At 26.9% G+C, this 23,332-nt stretch overlaps 1 protein-coding gene across 1 annotated transcript in view; it reads right to left on the reverse strand.

The window, feature by feature from the left end:
* Nucleotides 1-6,124, reverse strand: part of LOC122854923 (follistatin-related protein 5-like) — a 154,937-nt gene extending 148,813 nt beyond the window's left edge. Inside the window, exon 1 of the mRNA XM_044155963.1 lies at nt 6,107-6,124. The gene's annotated coding sequence lies outside the window, so the exon portion shown is untranslated. The remainder of the gene's footprint in view (nt 1-6,106) is intronic.
* Nucleotides 6,125-23,332: the final 17,208 nt, after the last annotated feature.

Below are 23,332 nucleotides of genomic sequence, written 5' to 3' on the forward strand. Positions count from 1 at the left end.
AAGAACGTCATGAACGATTAAAAAGTTTCTAATTTACATGTAATTGTGAAGCTTGTGAGGAAGATTGGTCAATACCTGAAGACCTTGATGCATCAGTAATAGTTGAAAATAAAAGTTTTACTCCATGTATGAGTAAAGAACTGTTAGAAATAATTACTAAATATGACAAAGTCTACCCAAAGTTTCAGTTACAGCAACTTAATTATTTAATTATAAGTAACTATTATTAATTCTTTATTCAATTTTCACAAGTTTAAAGACGTGTAACAATAATATTTAAATATTTTTAAAAGGTTAATACTGAACGTGATGAAAATAAAATAAGCTTTCAAAAGTAAAAGAGTAAAACACATAAAAGCTTAAAAACTTATATCACAGTATAATGCCAAACATGAAGTATATAGTCTCAATTTGAGAGAGATCTGTAATTCTAGGTTAAGTTTGGGTTTGTTTTGTTTGATAATACTAAAAGATACGTGATACAACTTGGCTTCTTTTGAGTTTTTGATTTTTATTTAAAAAAACAAACAAGTCTAAATACTTGGTTTGTTACATAATTCGTCGTGTTAAGTAAGATGGCACATTGATTACATTTACAGATAATTTATAGGAGAAGATCTGATTCATGGAAGTGAATTCACTCTTCTCCATGATCTTAGTATATACTCAGATTAGCACTTTGGCAGTAACTCATCAACAGCTGTTCAATAGCAAAATGATTGCGTGATTATAAAACTTGTAAAATGAATAACCCAAGTGAAAAAAATATATTTATTGGAAATATAAAATAAATTTAATTTATATTTAAAATATATGTGAATTAAATTTGATTAATGTTTTAAAAAATATAAATTAAATTTAATTTACATGTAATTTATATTTAATTCATATGTAATCTATAACTATACAAAAAGTAAATTTATTTCATATTTTTGGAAAATATAAATTAAATTTGAAGTACATCCAAATTTTTTTTTTGCAATGTCGAAAAAAAAAAAATTTTAAGTAAATTTATTTTATGTTTTGAAAAAATATAAAATACATTTACTTTTCGTATAGATATAGATTACATATGAATTAAATGTAAATTACATGTAAATTAAATTTAATTTATATTTTTTAAAACATTAATTAAATTTAATTCACATATATTTTAAATATAAATTAAATTTATTTTATATTTCCAATAAATATATTTTTTTCACTTGGGAAGACGTAATTAATAATGTGACTATAAATTTTAGAAAATTCTGAAAACAATTGATACCGCATAAATTTATTCCACATGTCAACAATTAGTGATTAATGAAGTATTACTTTCTGAAGTTGTGGGTCAAGCAGTAAAGTAGCTAAATCTCAATAGAACGTTGATTAAAGTAATTCACAGAAAATCATTACAGAATTGGAGGGAAAGTTAATTACAAGTTGAAAACTACACTTGACACCAAAAAAAAGTACCAAGCTATACGTGAAAATAGCTAAAAATAAATATAGTATTTTTTTAAAATGTGGTTTTATGAATTATATATTTTTCAAAGATATGAACAGTAAATGCATTTATATTTTCGAATTTAACTGTTGATTTTTGTTATTATTTTCAAATATATTTATTTTAAAAAGAAGTCCACATTTTAACTGACCAATTGCAAAAAAAAACAGTCGAAAATATTGAACTGTATGAATGTAAGATCCAATTACTATTTTGTAACTTTTAAATCTTTTTTTTTTTTGCCATCACGGTCTGTGGTATGTGCACTATATCTTCACGGAAAAAAATTTATAGTTTTTATTACTATGTTTTATGATTAAATTTACTATACTTATAGTAAAGTTGGACAATGGCAAAAGTATAATTAGATTTACTAGAAAGTATAGTTAAGGTTACTATACTGGTATGGTAATTAAAACTATACCGGTATAGTAAAACAAAAAGAAAATTTTATACAGATTTACTATACTGGTATAGTAAATTTAACTGTACTTATAGTATCTTTTACCATACAGTATAGTAAATTTATGCTTTTTTTTTAAAAAAATTAATTAAAAAATAAAAAAATATTTTAACAAAGTAAAACATTATAGTTTATTGAAAAAAAAAAATTTATATTCAATATTATTAGTTAAATAATAATGAAGATAAAATTCAATAAATATTAATATTCAGAAAAAACAATGTTAATAATATATGGGATTTGATAAATTTTTAAATCAAATCTAAAAAATATATATTTTTTATTTACTTTTTAAAATATAAAATATTCATTAAAAAACTATACATTTTATACAAGTATAACTACAGCTTAGGTATAAAATTTTTCTGATTGTTTAAGGTTATTACGTACGTAATAACTGCATTACCTGACAAAATCTCATTTAATTTCATCTCATTCAATATCAATTGATTTTTTTTACTACAATACAAATTTTATTTTCAATTTTTAATATGATATACAATGTATACCAAATAAAAACATGGTCCTTTTTCTGATGGAATAATTTAAACGAAATCCTTACGAGGAAAATACTTATATATTATTTTGTTTACGAAATTCAAAAGCACGTTGTTCAGTTTCAAATTTGTCAGTGGTGAATAAACCAATTGTCATGAATATTGTTAATAAATTCAGAAGTTATTGCCTCCAGCACGGAAATGATTTATTTTATTTTTTTGTAATTGAGTAATTCAGATATACGTCAAAAAATATATAAATTTTAAATTTTTTTTTCCATAGAGAATCAGTTTTTGATATTTCATTAGTTAACTGATTTCAAATATTAGTAGCTTCCAGTTTTAATAATTTTTTCACTTCAATAATAATTTCAGTAATTTTGACTCGTGGTAATTCATAAAGATTATATAATTTAGAAACGAATAAGGTTGCTTGTTTATCTAAATCTAAATAGAAAATTTTCTAATGATTCAGCACATCTTTCATCAGAGCTATCCTCTTCTAATTTATCAGTATCTATATTGATGAATTTTTTATTGAAACAGATTTTATATAGAGGCTATTTATATTTTCAATATGTTGATCAGTGTCATGATCACTCAGTCGATGTCTTTCAAAACTACGATGTGACCAATATATTTTATTGCAATTCAATTCAGCCCACTTGAACAATTTCTCCTATTTACAAAGTGTTTTTATATGAAATAATATTGTTGAATTTTTGAGACACGGAATTCTAAATTCACTTGTAATTTTTTACGTAATCAAATAATAAATTGAGCTAAATTATAAATAAAACTAAGAAAATTGAAGAAAAAAAAAAAAAAACTACAAATTCGAGTAATTATTCGTTATAGTTTTTTTTTATTTTTTATTATAAATAAATTTAAATTTTATTAAATATTTTTGAATGTCTTGCCTTAAATTTATTTTTTGTTTTCTTTAAGCAACTTATTCAAATGATTTATTTGGTAAAAATTTTCTTTTTTATTAAATAAATTTATTCATATAAATAAAGAACTGTACCAGTATAATAATGATTACAATACAGTATAATAATATTTACCATACAGTATGGTAATATTTACGATACAGTATAGTAATAGTAACTGTACTTTTTAACGTTTTTCATGTATATACTATACCAGTATAGTAAGTATTAGTAACCAAAATTGTATTTATAGTTTTTATTACTATACGGTATAGTAAATTCAACCATACTTTTGTCGCTGTCCGAATTTACTATAAGTATAGTAATAAAAACTATAAATTTTTTTCCGTGTTGTTTGTCGTGACAAGTTAATACAAACCAAGTAATTTCTCGTGTAAAAAAAAAGCTCATTTCACATGTATATGCAACACGAATTCACCATGAATTCAATTATTATAAACAAACGTTTATACATTTATTTCATTAGAGGAATAATCAAGGCGAATTCATGTTTTTTCTACCGATGGCAAAATGTTTATTCAATTCTAAATAATAAATATAGTATTATCTAATCTAATTTAATCTCTCTCTCTCTCTATCATACAAATTAAACTAACATGAAAATGATATAAATTTTCATAGTGCTCATAAAAATTTTCACTTTTTAAGTGCAAGAAAAAGTATTCTTCCAAAGTACTATCTTTTTACATAATATATATTTTAAGTGTCAACTGATGATCTGACATTAACTTCACAATTGTAAAATCGTTTATAAATCATTAAAATATATATTCAAATAAGCTGGAACCTGAATCAAAAACAGTGTTATGTAAAAAGTTTTTTTTATATATACTTGGAATATAAAATTTTAAAATATATTTTTCCTAATATAATATCTTTTGAAGCTAGTTTTATTTTTTGCAGACAAAAGCAATACTACCTTCGGCTTCACTGCCTACGTAAAAATAAAAGAAAAAAAAATATTTGATTGAAACCAGAAGTAATGTATTATCGATAAGACATTCAATAAAAAAAACAGCATTATTGAAATATAAATAATAATACTATATATAATAAAGTTATAATAAAGAAGCATATGACAAAGACATTTATCTTCGAGCATCATTAAATCAACGTCAACAATTTTATTCCCTTTTTTTTCTCGTTTCTGAATAATAATATACTTAAAAAAATTGTAAACTTATAGAGATACATTATTTTCATATTTTTATTTATTAATATTTCATCTCAATAGTGTATAGGACAAGAATAGAAATAAATCTTATGGAATTGCGATTTTTGAATAGAACGAGAGAAAATTTTAACAGCACTTTAAAATCTATTTGAAGTTTATTCAGCACTTTTTCCAAGAGGTCGTAGGGCATAAAGCAAAAAAGATGACGAATGAAAAGCTTACCTCCCGAAACAACCCTTCTTCATTCCCTCTTGCAAAAATTTACAGAAGACATTCCACTTGACAAAAGCATAAGAAGAAGAAAAAAAAAGGCAAAGTCCTGAATTCATCTTTCATACATTCCCTCTATACATAAAATATATATATTTTTTTTTTCAAGATTAATCTGATTTTCAAAGTTCAAGTATCTTTTTTTATAAAACAACTTGTTACTTTAACTCATCACAGCAAAAACTCGTGTAATAATTTTTTTTTCTTTACTTTTTTCTTTTCCCGGAAAAAAAAGTTAGGTTAAGTGATTAAATTTTGAAAAAGAAAACGACAAAAATCGATTGAGTATGTTAATGTTAAAAGTATAAAGAAAAATATATATTTGTGTCAAAGAAAATTAGTTGAATAAAAATCATTAATTCGATGGGGTCTATAAAAAGTAGTTGAAGTTGCTAAGTGAACATCGTGTCATCATGAACCAGAGGGCGGTAGATGTAGCCTATACGTAACTTTCTATGTGTGTTCATGTCCAAGAGCTAGACTCTGTAACTAACGCTAATGCGATTAAACCGGTACGTGTTCAGTCTCGAAGCTTGACACCCACCACACTATATTCTTCTCATCTTCAACAACATCTCTCAATTGACTTGTCTTTATTTCTTCCAGCCTCTTCTATTTTTATTTTTTTTTTCTTGTTCAACCGTACAATTTGCCTTCCCTCATATTAACCCTACTCTCATCAAAATTATTTCCTCACCGACGATTTAATCGATCAGGTCACATTTCATCCCCCCAGGCTTGCTTCACTATATATATACACCCTTAATCAACACACAAAGTTTATTTTTTATCTAAAAAAATATAATTCATTTTTTATTTTTCTTTTTTATAACGTGATTCACGTTTAATTTTTTTTTCTAATTTAATTTTCATTTGACTTGGGTAACTAAAAATCACGATGAAAAAATTAAAATTATTATTTTATTTTCCTATAATTTCTTGAGAAGTTTATTAATATTACTTTTTTTTTAGTGTCAAGTTAAAAAGTTTTATGATAGGGCCATTTTTTTAAAGTAATTTTTTTTTTCTTTTGTCCAACGATAGGAATTTTTCTATCTTGATAATTTATTTAAATTGAATTACTGAGATTATTTATCTTTTTAAATAGTTTGATATTTTTTTTTTCAATTTTTAAATAATTATTTTGATTGTAGAAAATAATACGAATGGAATTGTTGAATATTAGAGACTTTTGAGTAACTCGTGAATATGTAGTAGCTATTCTTGTTTATAAGAAAAGAAATAAAAAAAACTTCTTACCTCTGAGTGTGCTCTGCCGAATATCTGTAAGCAAAAAATCAGAATAAAAAATGAATAAAAAAGTATAGTATAAAAGAGAAAAAAATAATAAAAAGAATAATATAAGATGAAAATTAATTTTTTTATTTTTTTTTTTTTTAAATAGAGATGAAAAAAATCCTGAGAAAAATTTTAAAAACATGTTACTTTTGAGTAATCTCAGCAAATTGAACACTATATTACATATATATCTTCGAACATAATTATATTATATTTAGAAATATATAATAATATTGAATGATAATAAACATAATTGAATAAAAATAAAAAAACCAAATAAAGAAGATTAGCAAGCTCAGTGATAATTTCTAAAATTGTTAATTTTTTTTATTTGGTGTTTTAATTTTTTCTAGTATTGACCATACGATTATGCTGTTTAATGCATATGCCACCTGATTGCACGGTACATTTTCGGCATTCAAAATTGAAAAAACGGCTGGCTTCAAATAAATATAAATATTGATATAAATTTATGACGGAGTAATGATAAATAAATCTCATAACTAGTAATTATTTTTCTATCAAAGTATAAATATTTTTAATTAATAATTATTTATAAACAAATTAATTATTAATTTTAATTTAGAAAAGATTTAGAACAAATATAAATTAAATTTAGAATATGTTCAAGTTTGGACATACTAAAATTAAACTTTTTCTAAATTTTTTTTTTATTTTTTGTAAATTTTTTTTAAATTTAATTTTCGTATGTTCAAAACTGTATATATTTTAAATTTAGTTTATATTTTTTCTAAATCTTTTCTAAATCTTTTCTAAATTTAATTTTAGTATGTCCAAAACTGTATATATTTTAAATTTAATTCATATTTTTTCTAAATTTTTTCTAAATATAAAATAAATATATTTCATATTTCCAATAAATATATTTTTTCCACTTGGGATTATAGCTTAAAAAAACAAAATAGAAATAATTTCAATATGTACACCAATATTCCTTTTTCATGAGCCTATACTGTCTATTTTCTAACGAAGTCAATTAATTATCGAACAATAAAAAAGATATCCTTAGTAAAAATATTTCTCCGCCATTCCTCCAATTTTCTTCAGCATTTTTCGTTTTTGAACCGTTGCCGGAGAAATCTCTCCGGTATTGAACTCAATTGCACCGTCCACTAGCCTTTTTTACTTTTATTTTCTACAGATAATGAGCGTGCATGTGTCTTGTTAATTGTTATTAATTATTTTAATCAATAACTCCATTTTTTTTTATGTATACTTTGAAATAGACTTGAAACAGCAGACCAGTCTTCTTCGACTTCCAGTTGTAAAAGAAAATCAGAATGTTAATTTTTAGGCTGTTTACTAGACATTGTTTAGAGAAAAAAAGATTTAATTGAATTAAATAAATGATTCATCTGGTAAAAAAAAAAAAATTCTGTTATAAATTTAATCACTTTATATGTTCTAAACTTTATGATTAAATAAGTATAATTTTGCAAGATGTTTGAAATACTTTGAACGAAGTTATCTTTATTTTCTTGAAAAAATGCCACCTAGCAAGTCTGCAGAGACTTTTCAATGACACAGATATTTTGAAGCTATCCCTTAGGTATTTGTATCAAGTTTCGATTAGTATCTAAAGTCATATTACTTGGTAAAAGAACTTTAAAAAAGATTATATCATTTTGACTAAGTTCAATTAACAATTATTATTGTTGATTAAGTGAAAATATTCTATACATGTATATCATATATATAAAAATAAATTTTCTTTCACAAACACAATAAAAGATAAATATATAAATAAATATTATTTTAGTTGTTAAATGAATGCAAGTATAAGGGTTATCGAGACTCAAGTTTTGGGTCACTCTATCCGATTCAGTTATTTATACATGAGAATGCTTGTAAATAGAACTATTTTGTTGTTGTTACCATGTGCATCCGGAAACAAATATAACAACTCGAACACAATGAGAATTAGGACTCGCCAGTTATGTATATGTATACAATTGTTCAAAGGGGTTGTTTCAATGCTCAGCCATTTGTATGGAGTAAAGTTTATGATTGATCACCGCAATTAATAAAAATGTTTGTTTCAACTATAAATGCAACATCATGAAATAAAAATTATTTTCATGTAGTTTGTCTGTTTTATGTACATACTATGTACCTATATCAATGTATATGAAAAAAAAAAAAAAAAATTCCAGAAGTTTAATGTGAATTTTATTAAAAAATATATCACTATTTATTTTATTCGAAAAAAATCTTGATGAAAAAACCAATTGAAGAAAATAAATATACATATATTTGATGGAGAATATTATTTTTTTTTTTTTTTGATGGAAAATCAACACGAAATTTATAGAGTATTACGTAAAATAAATAAATAAAAATCACGAAAAATATATACACCAATGTGCGATAGGAAAAGTAGTAAAATAATGCTCGGAGGAAGAAGTAAAAAAAAATGTTTATATATAATAAAAATTTGCGTATGGATATTTATTGGAAAAAATATGTTAAAAACATTTTCAAATAAAAAAGTGTGGTTTATATTTATATTTTAAAATACTTGCGTTTGAATTCAAGAATAACATTAACTTCTCTATTTTTCACCATGAATTTATATAGCTGTGTAGATGGTCTTTACGCAAGTGTCGCGTATCGCTTTTTTATTTTTTTTTTTATTATCAACACGAATAACTGAGAGAAATGATAAAAAAAAAAAAAAACTAGTCTGCTTGGGTTAGAGAAGTAAAATAAAAAATAATACAAAATGAAATCGTGGCAATTCAATTTCGAGGAGACGACTTTTGTTGTTGATATGTTTATTATTTTTTTTTTATAAACTCATTTTTTTTTTTATGTATAGAACAAATTTTTAGGTAAATTCACTTGAATTCTCATTATTGACAATGGCTATGTAAATTTTGAATTTCAGCTTTTCAATTTTTTGAAAGTTTTCTTCAAGCTTGATGAAGTAGACTGTTGCTAATTTTTCGAAAAACTTTTGACTAAATGTTCTACATAAAATTTGCAGCGAAAAATAATTCACATTTTGCGAATACTCAATTTTTTATGTTGATAAATATAAAATACATTTTTCAAATATCAATATTTTATAAACAGAAAGAAATAAAAATTTGAATAACGTAAATTATGTTTACAGTTGCAAATTTTATACTTGAAAGTTTGAAGGACTTGAACAGTATGGCCGAAAACTTGCTATTGAAATATACACAAACAAAAACTATATATGAAAAGTATTCAATGAAAACGTATTATAAAGATTTCTGACTGTTGCAATCTGGTATTTTTTTATATACACATGAAATATGTATAAACAAACTATATATTTGTTTGATTGTGCATTGTCCACAAATTGAACGATAAAATATAAATTATGTTCGACTCTATATATTTAGAACTATATTTCAATTGGTAAAGTACTTATTTTTTTCTCTTTTTTTCTTAGCTGAATTTTTTCTTGTTTATATAGAACCACTGACTGTTCAAAAAATCATTTCAAATATCTATTTTTAAATTACTATTAAAAATGGATAACTATAGTTTATAGTATACTTCAAGTCATTAATTAACCAAATCCGTTAACTATATATATATATATATAGGTCAGGAATTAATAATTGAAAATTAATTGAGAAGTAAATAAGCATATGCAATTAAAAATTTCGATAAATTTTCTATGAAATAACAAAGAATATCGCATGTATTTTCACTGCATATATACATGATAGTTGACAAAAAAATAAAAAATGATTTTACTTATAAAAAACTTGATATAAGCTTTATTTTTTATGATATTTTTAACATTGATGTTGGTTATTTGTCACAAACAGAAAGATTTTTTCAAAAAAAAAATTCATATATATATTTCTCTTTGTTTGGAATGTCAAGTGATCAGTTTCATACGAATATCTAGTTGGCAGTATGCAATATAGGTAGATAACAATAAAATATAATTATAAATTGCTTGGATATTCTCGAAAAATTTTAAGCAAACATTTTTTAAACAAGGTTTTTGTTGATAGAGTATATTCGTTTGATTCTCTTCCGCATTTTTCCTGTTTAAATGTATACGCTACGACGCAATAGATATAATCTGATCAAGTAAACAGAAAAAAACATGAAATATAAAGTTAAAACAAAAAAATTAATGTAAGACAAATTTACTTATTGATATAATTTATATCTACCTCGTTGTGGCGTATTATTACATTACAATATAAAAAAAAATGCGGAAGAATCAAACTTTATTGTCTTATGAAACAAATACCTCCTGAAAAAAATGACCTTGTTATAATGTGATACATGTAATAATAAAGATACCTAAATAACAAGAGATGAGGAATTTTGTGATTATATATTATTTTTTTCGATTTTATTTTCCCAGGATAAAAATTCAAAATACGGAAAAAGTCTTGAGGCCTGAAAGAGACGCTGTAAACACTGAAAAGTACTGAACAAGTCCTGAAATTCTATACTTTTTCCAATTAATTTCCAAAAGCCTTATTTCTATATTTTTTTTCCATACCTTATCAAAAAGTCCTGGACAAAGTCCTAAGAAGTCATGATTTTGGCAACAACCAGTGGCTTATTTTCAAAATTTGAGTCCTATTTTTTTAGACTTTTTTCTTATCTAAAAATTTTGCCCGGATTATATTTCATATTTTTTTTTTTTTTTGTCTACCTTAATTAACAGATTATATCTACATATTACACATTAAAACACGAAAAATGCGGAAGAAGAATCAAACAAATACTCTTTCAATAATGATCTTGTTTAAAAAATATACACGTAGTAATAGATGCCTAAATAATAAGAGATAAGTAAATTTATGCTTATATTAATTTTTTATTTTTACTTTACATTTCATAATTTTTCATGTTTACTTGAATAGATTATATCTATTCTGTCATGGCGTATATCAAATATAATTAAAAAAATACGATATTATTTATGGTCTCAAACAACAGATGATATTATGTCATCAAGGTCATCAATGTATGAGTTATCATCTGATAAGATTTTTGGTTTAAATAGACGTTCAAAATTTTTTCAAATTCATTAGCAAACTAAAATTCTCAACAAGTGAATCATTTTATTGAAGTCTGCAGAAAAATGAAAGAGCCAATATTCTTGGCTCTTTTATTCGTATATTCATTGAGTGTAATTGCTCATGGTAAGTATATATACCAGGTAGAAAAATTAAGTCTTTTTGAGATCTCATAGAGATCTCTTCTAAATCTCGTTTGTGAGACGGATAGAGTTTTTTCAGAGACGAATTGAAGAAGAATTGAAGAAAAATTAAAGACGAATTAGAGATAAATTGAACAAGTTAACAACGAATAGCTTTTTGATCTTTTTTTCAATAAATATCTACTTTCACCGACTCTGACTCTACGTTTTTTTTTAAATATGGATTCTAAGATTGACCTAAATATGTGTAAATAAAATCTTTTAATCCAATAATAACACAACTAGATAAGTAAACATTCAAATTTTAAAATTCAACAATATTTACTTGCACCAGCTCTAACTCTGACCTTAAGTCCGACTCCGGCGCTAAATCCGACTCTACGTTTTTTTTTGAATACGGATTCTAAGATTGACCTAAATATGTGTAAATAAATTCTTTTATTCAATAATAACACGATTAAATAAGTAAACACTCAAATTTTAAAATTCAACAATATCTACTTGTACCAGCTCTAACTCCGACCTTATGTCCGACTCTACGTTTTTTTTATCTGTTTTGTAACTGGGAAATTTTATTATTATTATTATTATTACTAATAATCCACATAAATATACCAATGCCAGCATAAGTAAACCTAATAAAGATATTTATTATTATTTTCAGTATAAGAATTTTAATAAATTATAAGGGCACTATAAGAATCACTTTTATTGCATATTTATCAAACACCCCTGCTTTTATGGATCCTAATGATCAAACGACCTGAATGGAATTTCGCCTTCGTGTTGCTAAATATATTTTTCGCAATTTTACAACACCAATTTTAAACTTTCAGAAGTGAATAGAAATCCAATACAGCATGTATTCCATACCGTTCCAACTTAAATAATGAAAAGAAAAATCATACTGGCTATAATGGAAAACCAAGGCAGCAATATTAAATAGATGACCCTAGTATTACTACGGCGAAAAGTATTTTGCTCATATCGGCAAAACAACTCTAATTTAATGGCAGTTGCAAAGAATATGAATCAAACGGACAGAAGATACTGATCATAACGCCGTTCTGTCGCATACCCTGATCTAAATATACCATCCAGGATTCAGTGATACGAGAGATCCTGAACATGATATTTCTGGAGCCTATTTTATATAAAAGCAGTTTCTGGATAAGGCAAAAGCTTTAAAATTTATATTTGTTAACACATAATATTTCGAAGTACAATGAAAGTATTGCTCTCGTAGCAACAAAAATCAAAGATGACAAATCAGACGACCAGAGAATCATTGCCATTGCTGATTTTTTGCAAGAAGTCAGACAAACACTTAACGACATGAATGAAGAACCAAGTGTACAATTATTTATTGATATATTGTTAACAACAAGTAGTCCAGACAATCAATACTATACTAAAATTGGTTTAATGCCAAGGTTTAACACAGCAGGTCGCTTAATTAATTTACCAGCAGTTCAAACTCACAAGAAAAGTCTTCTGACTCTAATACATAATAATATTAAATTTACTGAAATTCATACAACAGATTTAAAACCTACAATATCAAGTGACTCAGTCTACTATATTGATGGCTTGGTCAACGAAGTAACTCAACAAATGTGGGTCCATATCAATAATGTAGTACAAAAAGTCCAAGTATTTTATAATGATTTGATTCAAAATATTCTAGACACAATACATTCTTTCAACGGTGAGAAAATTGTAGTTGAAATTGACCAATTGAAAGCTGAATTATTTTTAACTAAGCTCAACACAGGGTTAAGTTTCATATCAGAAATTATTGAAAATATTAAAAGTCAAACCACCCTCAATGAAATATCAAAGTATATTATTAGTAGTGCATTAATTTCAGAAATCAATTTGTCTCAAGATATCGTATCAAATTTTTCAACTCAACATGAATATCTTAAATTTCTACTTTCAGTTCATAAACCGAAACATTCATTTAATGTAGACGCAGTAATAACATTATTAACTAATCTAGAAAATGAATTGAAGATATCAATAAACCATTTTCACAGTAATGTATCCGATGTAACAAATCAAATAGAAAATACAATTTTATCTATTGACAATAATATAATGAATGAAATTCAGAAAAATTTTTCTAGTATCACAAAAAGCATTCTTGACAACGCAAAAATGTCTTCGTTAATGAACTCAGGACGCTCAGAACTTTTGGAAATACGCAATTTAGCAAATAGCCCCGATATAACTTATAAATGCATTAATCAAATTAGAAGAACTGTTAATCATTTTAATTTTACTGAAACGAATATTCAATCTGTAGATCATATAGTTCAAAAGACATCAAAGTTGGTCGATGAGTTGTATTTTTTACAAACTCTAAAAGATGAATTCGCCAATAGCAATTCTTTGAAATGCACAGATAACATAAATCGTGTTATATCTTATTTAGATGATTTAGGCAAATGGTATAACCTATTATTTTCTTTATTCAAAAAATTGTCAGGATATACTGTGCAAAAAAATATAGCTACATGTTATAACCTATCTAAGAGTATAATGAATCACAAGACTCCCGCAAGAGTAGCAGATGTTATTTCTGCGCTGTTTGTGGAAGAATGTTTTACTGTTAACGAATATAATACTGCTGGTATTGATAATGTTATGCTTGATAAGTTCCAACTGGATGCTTTAAAAAGAATAATAAAACATACATTATATCATAATTCAAGTTACTCATGTGATTTAAAATTATCCAATCACTCAGTTATGAAAGGGAATTACATCAAACTTTCTGATCTCAATAAATGTCCGCATATAGAAAATGCAAAGTTCGTAGAAATATTTGCATTGAAAAAAATATTTATTGATGCTGATATCGATAAAATTGGTGATCAATTCAGTTTGTCTATAATAGCACCTATTTGGGAAATCCATGGTCTCCGTAAAATAAAATTAGATGGTAAACCCGGTGATTCCCATGGTCAACAAAAAGCGGTTAGTGGTTCAAGTACATCCATACTCCATGGAAAAGATGGTGCTCCAGGTTTACCAGGTGGCCCTGGAGGAAATTTTCTCGGAATTGGTGCAACTTTTATCGACAGCAACGATCTTAGTATATCCGCCGATGGAGGTAGTGGTGGACCAGGACAAGATGGTGGTGATGGTATGGACGGGCGAGATGACACAGAATGTCCTGATACGATAAAAAATGAAAATTTTCCTAATAAAGAACATTGTTCATTTTATGATGAGTCAAAACTCGGACGTATATTTACCCGCGGTTGTACGGCTCAATCAACTTTCAATGGTTTTTCTTTAGATATAAGGGTTCCTCATTTTTTTCGGCAGGATGTTACCTGCTATCCTAAAAATGATGGGCTTTTCAAAGGTAATGGTACTAATGCCGGCGATGGCGGTAAAGGTGGAATAGGCGGTCATGCAGGTAACATCACTCTCATTGCTAAGGGTAATCAGTCTATAAATTTGAGGAATCAAGTAGGAAAAACAGGATCAGATGGTAACGGTGGTGTTGGAGGTGCAGCTGGAAAAAAAGGAAACGATCTCCTTATCCATATGGTTCGCACTCAAGAATGGACTGAACATGGAACAAGGTCGGTGGAAAAACCGGACTGGCTCCATCACCGATTTGTTGCAAGTAACAAATCTTATTCTCCTGGCGAATCTGGCACTAACGGTTATCATACTGCAAATAGAAAGGTTCCAAAAAAAGCAGTATCACAGTTAAATTTTGTTCAGCAATCAATTATTGATTATAAAACTTATTTTGATGAACATTCAAGTGATAATACAGAAGACGTGGATTTAATAAATTTCTTGGATATTCTCGAAAAACCTTAATCAAACATCGAAAAAGAGAAATTTTACCGAATATCTTCTACATCAGACAGAATACATTTTTTACTGACTTGTAAATTTCGAAAAAAATTGATAAGTAATTGATTTCAAAATACCTTAATAAGCACTCATTAAATTATGTTTGGATTAATTTTAGAATCAAAAGAAATGAAACTGAAACTGTTCTGTCGGAATGTAAAGAAGAGAGAGAAAAATAGGAAATTAAGTTGAGGCAAAATAAGTTTATGTTTGAGTTTTCCTGCAGTGTGTTGGCTCAACAGCCAGCACGCTGGGAAGTAACTTAAGGTAAAACAAAATAAAATAAAAAATAATTTTAATTTATCAAAAAATACATTTAGATATTCAAATAAAAATCTATAAAATTAAATAATAAATATTCGATAACATTTGTCATTATTGTATTGTGTAATTATTATTATTATATTTAGATTTTTTAGATTTGATTTGAGCATACAAAAGATGCTTTTTAAGTAGGGCTTCATGCGGGACCGAAACCGAGACCGTCTTCAGTCGATTAAACGATACCGATACCGAGACCAAGAGTATCGGTTGAATGTCTCGCCGGTATCGCGAGACTTTGAAAGCTTTGGATCGAATTTTTTTTTTTTTTTTTTTTTCCTCGTAACGAATCTTATTGAAAAAAAGAACTGTTATGCAGTAGAATAATGCACAATAAGACGCTACAGTCACAACAAGATATTTACAAGCCTTAAGTACCTATGAAAATTGTAAAGGTACGCCAATTATATTTTTCCAAACTGATATTTTAAAAGCAGTATTTTACTTCTTGGAAAGAGGAAAATACATATCAATGAAGAGAAAGAAAAAAAATATCTATTATTTGTTTATGGAGTTTCTGAAGACTTTTGTTTGACTATTTTATTGATTTTTGAAATTTAAGGTTTCAACTTTGAACATTTTTGTCTTTTCTTTTTATATTTTTTCGGAAAAATTATTTTAAAAATTCGAAAAATTATTCATGTTATAATTTTGTATGATTTAATTTATTAATTTTATTGATATATAAAATATTATTTAAAATAATTCGATATTTATTTGATTTATTTCATTATTTTAAAATACGAGATCACTGGGCGCGCTTCGCGCGCCTGTTTTTCTTATAAAAATGAGAAGATAGTTTTTTAAAAAATATTATCACAATCATACTTTCTCTTGATGTCATTATTCATTGAGCTATTTTGTAAAAATAGTAATTCACATTTATGTTTCAATTATTTTCATTGTTATTTAGTAATAATTTAAAAAAAAAACTACACTCTGTTCACACGAATAAAAGACAATTTTTAAAAAAGATAGAGTTTAAACAAATTCGTACGGCCACTGTTGAAGCAAAACTCATTTCTTTATGACATTTTTGTGGATGTTTAGTTCGAATATTTTTTATTTCACTATTCAGTTTTTCATGGCTGAGTATTTTTGATAACTTAATCATTCAGTTACAAAAAGAGCAAACTATAATTATGTTTTCTCATGTCTTTTAAAAAACCCTTCTCATAATTTACCCATAATACTTTATTCATCAAAGTCTCGATCACTTTATTTTCGATTCTTTTATTTCTGTGATGCAATTCCCAATTAATTAATTAAACATTCATTTCAAAATTACTCATGTTCATAATAAAATATTTCTAAATAGAATTTTCCCGAAATCATGATTCCTATATTCAAAAAACACCTCATGAAAAACTGAAAAAAAAATGTAAATTTTATAAATTAATATGGTTAAGCTTGTGTTTTATTTTTTAAATTGTAAAATCATATAAAAAAATATAAAAACACGTCTCCGTTTTTTCATTTTATTAATAGGTAATTTTCATTTGATTTTGTCCTTAGATTCTTCTTTTCTTCCGTAAAATATTAATTATACAATTTTTTTATGATAAATTTTACTTTTCATTTTTGTCCGTGCAGTACTTCTATCCTAAAAATTTTAAAATCAATTTTGACTCTTTTTATATTTTGCTATAACTTGTACACGAAATACGACGTTTCCTGCTTCAAGTCATGTACATAAAACATATATTTCTAAATAGAATTTTGTGAAACTATGAATCTGAGACTTCAAACTCACCCTCAAAAAATCTCCAAACAATTTCATGAAATGATTATAACTCTTTATTTTATGCAGTTTTATATTTACCACGACTTGTAGATAAAATAAATTCAAAAAGTGGCTAATATTTCGTTTTTCTTGAGCCATTTGTCAAATCATAAACTAAAGATCTGAAAAATCATGCGCCTATTCTAAAATCTTCTTTGTCAATTATTTTTCATTTATGTTGATTATTAATTTTCAAAAAATTTCGACATTATATTTTCACGAATAACATATAATTTATAAAACAATGAAAATTCCGGCAACCTTGTCGAAAAAATCCATTTCTTTATAACATTTTTGTGCTTACTTCAAACATTTTCCATTTTACTATTCCGTTTTCAGGGGTATGTATATTTTTGATTAATTAATCATTCATTCACACAGAGCGAATTATTATGTTCTTAAGTATTTTAAAAAAAAAAATTCTTCTTTATAAATATGATCCCGAGTGGAAATCTGGTCAGGCTAGCCCGATTTGACTTCAAGTCTTGATTGAGACTTGATCAATGTTCCCTTAACACTGGAAGCCTGATCGAAATTTGATCAATATTTGATCAAGATGCTTGATTAAGGATAACTCGATCAAGATTGGATCAAGGAACCCTTAACTCATCCTTAATAAGGCCAGCCTGATCAAGAATTGATCGAGAAAACCTTAACTTATCCTTAATAAGGCCAGCCTAATCAAGAATTGATGAAGAAAACCTTAACTTCTCTTTATTAAGGCCAGCCTGATCAAAGAACTTCTTCAAAAAAATTGCCTAGCTTAGATACATGTAAGACTAATAAATATTTTCCAATGAAATTTTAGTGAGATCATGACTAATATCAAGACAACACCAACATATTATTACCTTTAAAGTTTCGAATCCTCATTTTATTTGTTTCAATTTCTTTTCATTACATAATTCACCACAACTTCTAAACAAAGTGTGACATTACTCATTTTAGTGAATTATTTATAAGATGTGAAAGAAGAAATTATAAAAATAAACACCTATGCCATTAATCATATCAACATGACCAGTTCCATCAATAAATTATAACAGTCATATATTTATCAATAGTTATACTGAAATAATCAGTTTTTTTACTTAAAGAGACATGTATATATGTATATACATATTCTACTTTTTTTGTCAAAATAGAATGATTACATTTTCAATTGTCAATAAAATTGTGAATAAAATGATTCCTTTTTTTTTTTTTTTTTTGTTTCTAAATAGAATGTATGTGGATATTATATAGATACATACTTTTATTTTCTTGTACATAAGCCTATTGATTTTTCCATCATCATATTAATAAAGTTATATATAAATCATTTCATTTATTATCAATAAAAACAGTTATTATAATATAAAGACTATTTTTTGTTCAAGCGATCTGTCAAATCTTGATTTAAAAATATATAAACAAATAAATTTATTGATTACCTTAACGACGGGAAAAAAAAAAAAAATGTGAGTGACTGAGAAAGAAAATTTGTTTATTTATTTCATTAACAACCGACAAAGACAGAATGACAAATGACATGAGAATGACAAAGAAAACCAAATAACCAATCAAATCTTAGGAAGATCGATGACAACTGTCCTTTTTATATAAGGATAAATAAAAAATGTCCAAGGAAAAGCAGTAGCTAAGGAAAAGATGTATCTAAGGAATTGATGTTGCCAAAGAATTATGTTTCAAGGAAATAATTCCTGAGTCACATTAATTCCTTAGCTACATCTTTTCCTTAGCTACTGCTTTTCCTTGGACATTTTTATTTTTGTTAAATAAATTTACATGTACTTTATTTATTAAATGAATAAAAATGTTCAAGGAAAAGCAGTATGGTTAGCTACCTTATTTCCTACATGATAATGATAATAATCATAATAGTAATATACCTGAGTCAACAATACAATATACAGATGTTAAAACAATCGGTAATTATATTCTAATACAATATTCAAGACGATTTTTTTATTTATTAAACTTGTTGTTTTTAATCCAAACCGATCCAAACATGAACATGATTGTTAAAGTTGCATATTTAAAATTACTCGTCGCTAGCCTGCCGGTAAAACAGCAGGCTTAGTATTATCGATATACAGTAATTGGATGAGAATCGTTTTCTCATAAATGTCGTCTAAAATCTCGACTATAACCTCAAGCTGTCATTTTAATGTTAATTCGAGTAAAACAAAAAATTATGCTTGAATCTATTGAAAAATATTCATGATTAGAATGATTAGAAACAAATTACAAACATAAATAGTCTATCTATCAACAATTTAGTTTCTTTTGGAAAATGCAATCGATATTCTAAATTTTTTACTTTAAGGGAATTTAACAGAATATCCGACGTCGGCCCGACTGAAATCCCGACATTTCTCCGACTTTATTAAGTCGGGCGCGACACATATTTTTCTACCTGGGACGGTAATTATTTTTTGAAGAGATCTAAAATGAAAAAAAAAAAAAAATCATTAATGAATTTGACTTATAACAAAATAATAATAGTTTTAAAAGAAATGAGCCTTGATGAGTCAGTAATCGTGAGTAACGACGAATGTTATACTATGTTATAATAATTTAAGTGTGTAATATTTTAGAAGATTGGCTTTTCAATTTTTATTTTATTCTCTTTATATATATATGGGGCATTCCATGTCAACTCACAGGGTTTTTTCCCTCACCCTCACAGATTTGAAAACGAATATTTTTTTTGGGTTAGTCATCGACTCAGATGTACCTCGGAGTTTTTTTTTATTTTTACCATTATCAACCGCCTAGCCAGAATCAAAAAACACCTCCTTCACAAGAGTAAACTACGATTTCGCCATTTTTCAAAAATCTGATTTTTTTACTGTAAGTAGTAGAGCACAAAATGAGCTTAATTTCCGAATTTCATCATGACATAGCGATGGGTTCATTATAAAAAATTTTTTTTTCCATGACAAAATCACTAAAATCAGACAAGATCATATGCCCAAAGAACAGGTTTTTTTTTTTGTTTCTTATAGGAAATTTCCTCACGATTACAGGAAAAATACGAAAAAAATTCCCACGCATGCGCAAAGTGGTTAAAAATCAAGTTCAATTATCGAAAAGACGGCTATTTATCGGTTATATATTGTACAGCTATTGAAATAACGATTGATTCTGAAATTCAATAATAGTGATCGATAAAACTCGTCAAGGAAAAAAAAATGTCATAATAAAAATTTGACATCTCGAATAAATATTGATTGTTTAGCTATAATTACAGCTATAGTAAAAAATCTAACGGCTAAGTAAATCGTATACATGTTTTGAAAAAATATCGATACTTCGAAAACTATTCGAGATATCGAAATTTTTATTATGACATTTTTTTTTCCTTGACGAGTTTTATCGATCACTATTATTGACCCGAGTGGAAAAATTTTCAGGATGCCCTATTTGACCTCAAACCCTGATCAGAAACGGATCAGGAAACCTGACCAGGAATGGAACAGGATTCCTGATCTGAAACGGATCAAGTAATTCTAAAAAAAAATTAATTTTTATTCTTTGATGTTTTGTAAATCGGCTAACTAATTTACTATAGCAATGTTAATGACGAAACAGGTTGAATGATAAGATTTTATATACCTAACATAACTTAAATTACCTAACCACTAGCGGGACGCGAACTCGGAACTTTCAGATTACAACTACGGGCCTTAACACGCGCGGTCATGCCGTCTATCGATGATCTGATGTGATTTTTTGCTTTCATAAATTACATCAGCTCAAAAAAACTTAAATTAGAATTTGCGACGTTAATTTAACGTAAAAATAAAATATAACAATTTGTTAAATTGTCCCTTGTCATTTTGTTTGATCCTAAAAAAAAGCGTTACATTCTGATCCGTTCCTGAACAGGATTCCTGGTTATATTCTAGTCAGGAATCCTGATCCATTCCTGTTCAGGTATCCTGGCTCGAACCCTACAATCTGGCCAGGTTTCCTGATCCGGTTCTGATCAGAATCCTAAAAAAGAGCGTTACATTCTGATCCGTTCCTGAACAGGATCCCTGATCCGGTTCTGATTTAAAATCAGGTTCCCTGATCCGGTTCTGATCAGAACCTCAACTAAATTTCCACTCGGGCGAATTTTAGAATCAATCGTTATTTCAATAGCTGTACGATATATAACCGATAAATAGCCGTTTTTTCGATAATTGAACTTGATTTTTAACCACTTTGCGCATGCGTGGGAATTTTTTTCGTATTTTTCCTGTAATTGTGAGGAAATTTCCTATAAGAAACAAAAAAAAAACCTGTTCTTTGGGCATATGATCGTGTCTGATTTTAGTGATTTTGTCATGGAAAAAAAAATTTTTTATAATGAACCCATCGCTATGTCATGATGAAATTCGGAAATTAAGCTCATTTTGTGCTCTACTACTTACAGTAAAAAAATCAGATTTTTAAAAAATGGCGAAATCGTAGTTTACTCTTGTGAAGGGGGTGTTTTTTGATTCTGGCCCGGCGGTTAATAATGGTAAAAATAAAAAATCAAGGTACAAATGAAATTATTCTAACCCAAAAAAAATATTCGTTTTCAAATCTGTGAGGGTGAGGGAAAAAACCCTGTGAGTTGACATGGAATGCCCCATATGTATTTGACAATAACTTTTAGAAACATAACGTTAATACATACCTATCTTATCATTTGTTGATAATATTGAATATTGTATATGAGATGTAAACATTTCAGAAAATATTCAAGGCTTTTTTAAGTTTTTTTATATTTTCAATTTAAACACAAAGCGGTATTTACGATTCGATACAAAAACTATACAGGATGTCTCGTAAGTCGCGCATGTCAGGTATACCACGAGATTGAACGTGAAATTTTAAATAGTACATGTTTTTAAATTTTGGGTCTACGCCCTGGTGAAAAAAAACTGGCAGAATCTGGCAGTTGTTTCAAAAACCGGTCTAAATCTGTAAGAATCTGCCAGAATCTGCCATAATCTGCCAGAATCTGTCATAATCTGTAAGAATCTGTAAGAATCTGCCAGAATCTGATATAATCTGCCAGAATCTGCCATAATCTGTCATAATCTGCCACAATCTGTGAGAATCTGTAAGAATCTGCTAGACTATTTTTAAGAAAAAATTCTAAAAAAAAAAAAAAATTCTGGACGAATGATTGTGGTTATTACAAACATCACGGTAAGGTATCAAGAAACTTCAATCTCGAAGCGTTGCATTTTTTTTTTTAAACTTGAATATGTTTTTATAAATTTTTATAAGTATCATAATCTCAGTTCCTATATATGTGAATTAACTCTGACCTGAGCACATGTGAGAATCGTTGAATAACAACTAACGTAAAATAATGATAAATGAGCTATAAAAGAATAAATTATAACATACTAATAGTTCGTTGACGACTTGATGTCTCCTAATCAGTTGTATTAATTCAAAAAAATCAATTTATTGAAAAAAAAACAATATTTATCAATTGAACTGGCAGAATCTGGCAGACTGTTGGAAATCAAATATGTGGCTGACAGAATCTGGCAGAATCTGGCATGCTGTTGGAAGTCGAATATGTGGCTGACAGAATCTGGCAGACTGTTGGAAGCCGAATATTCGGCTGACAGAATCTGGCAGAATCTAGCAGACTGTTAAGATCGAGTATTTGGCTGGCAAAATCTGACAGAATCTGAAAGAATCTGACAGAATCTGGCAGACTGTTGAAAGTCGAGTATTTGGCTGGCAGAATCTGACAGAATCTGGCAGACTGTTGAAAGCCGAATATTTGGCTGGCAGAATCTGCCAGAATCTAACAGAATCTGCCAGATTTTTTTCACCAGGGCGACGCTTTTGCCCGAGTTATTAACGTTTTAAGTTGACCTATGAGAATCGAGCGTCGATAATTATCATCATTATGGCGTCTGAAACCACGTGTGTATTTACGCGCCATGGATTAAAATGTTTTTGTTTTTTTAATTAATTCAAAATTCGAACGCCAGATAGAGCTAAATCA

This window comes from Aphidius gifuensis, linkage group LG4 (genome assembly GCF_014905175.1).
Source record: "Aphidius gifuensis isolate YNYX2018 linkage group LG4, ASM1490517v1, whole genome shotgun sequence".
NCBI lineage: Eukaryota > Metazoa > Arthropoda > Insecta > Hymenoptera > Braconidae > Aphidius > Aphidius gifuensis.